We start from the raw sequence: 1,840 nt of genomic DNA, 5'->3' as shown, positions 1-1,840 counted from the left end.
ATAATTGGATTCCCTTCCTAGCGATAACCATCACTATCGCCCACACACACACACACACACCACCTTCACAGTGAGGGTGTAGCAGGCGGAAATGAAGCATTGCTCAATTATTCAGTGATGGCATTAAGGCACCCAGGCTGCCTTAATTCTATTTAAGGTCTGAATTTTCCATGCTTAATTTAACACAGCTAGTCATCTGACCCCGGCTCTGTCAATAACAATTAATCATTTCTATTATATCAAGGTTTCAGATGGTGCTATGATGGTGCTTATTATATTCATACGGGACTCATTTGACAGCTGTGTTCTGCTTATTGCTTATTGCACGGACTACTGTAATACATTGTGCATGCTGAACTACAGGAATTCTCTGCTGATTTGGCCATCCATAACCATAGGAATTTCCCAAAACATTTCCAAAGAATCGGGATGACAGCGCTTAGTCGGAGATGAGATTCTGTGTTGTCTTTCTTCCTTGAGCCAGTGACAGATTGAGCTGCAGCTCTGGCCCTGACTGTCATTCACCAAATCTGGGGTGACACCGGGGGGGCTGGTGTTCAAGGGACCCAGTGGCACCAAGGTGCAGTAGTAAGGTATGACAGTCCTGTCTCAAATATTCATGATAAATAAACAGTCCGTAGACAGAGAACACAAAGGAATTTTTCCAGCATTAACAAACATTATTGAGGACACTGGTGAGGTAAGACGTAGTGGGATACAGATCCTGTCTAGCTAGCTGTGTGTTTGCTGAAAGGAAAAAAGAAACTCTGGTGTTTGTACACAGCCAGTCCTGGCTCTGAAATTGGGAAACGAGCAAAATGGCTCGGCTGTTTGAAGCTCTGCCAGTGGGGTGTCACTTCCTGCTGCGAGCGGGAGAGGAGGAGAGGAGAAGAGGAGCTGGGAGATAATTACCCCAATCAGCTCCTCTTCTCTTTGAGCTCCGCGGGCTGCTTGGGGTGAATCCATCCTGCACAGCGCTCTTAGCGGGGCCCAAAGGGAGACGCAGCTCCCAAAACAGGAACTCGGAAAAGGAATATTTCAGATTATTTCGACCCTAACCTCTGTGATGGCAGTAAACTATCACCCCCCACTGCCATCGGTTTGTGATCATTACTGAACACAGCTTAGAAAAACAATCAAATATCCCTGAGGATCTGCCTAAAAGTTAGCCCACTGAGGGAAACCCTGGAGGGGACTGCACACAGGACACAGTACATATGACATACTGTATGACATCCAAAACCCCTAACCATTGCCATTCAGGACTGATGCCAAACAGTGAGTACTGTCACAGTTCAAACTCTTTCACTACTACTTCATACAACTCACCTTTTTAAACCATCATCTGTCTAATTAGTTGATTTGCTTGAGGCCTACTCTATAGTCACTTTAGGTACCCAACATTGTTTCTAGAATTTTCTTTGTCATTATGCTAGTGTTAATGCCTTTTTAATGTTTTCTTTATATTTATCACCTTTCTAATGTTTGTTTTTAATGTTTTGTATTGTGTTTGGATTAAAGCATCTGCTGAATACTATAACCACCATAATATACTCACCACCTTGCCTCTAAAATCAGAGCAAACCCTTTAAAGGTGATACTGGTTGATAGTGGTGCAGTTTGATTTATGTGATGAACAGTATGCAATCTGTAGATGTGGAAGAAAGAGGTTTCTGTTCTATCCAGTCAGCTTTATGGATGTTGCTTGGTGCCTCTTGTCCTGTGTGTGACCCCTCACCCCTGACCCACACTTTTAGGCTCTGAATAACCTGAAAGGGTTCTGCTGTCAGATCAACAGGAAGAACCTTTTGGGTTCTAAAAATACTCTTCTTAAAGAGAG

This window comes from Clupea harengus, chromosome 5 (genome assembly GCF_900700415.2).
Source record: "Clupea harengus chromosome 5, Ch_v2.0.2, whole genome shotgun sequence".
In the NCBI taxonomy this organism is placed as follows: Eukaryota; Metazoa; Chordata; class Actinopteri; order Clupeiformes; family Clupeidae; genus Clupea; species Clupea harengus.
Note: the sequence above shows the minus strand (reverse complement) of the source record.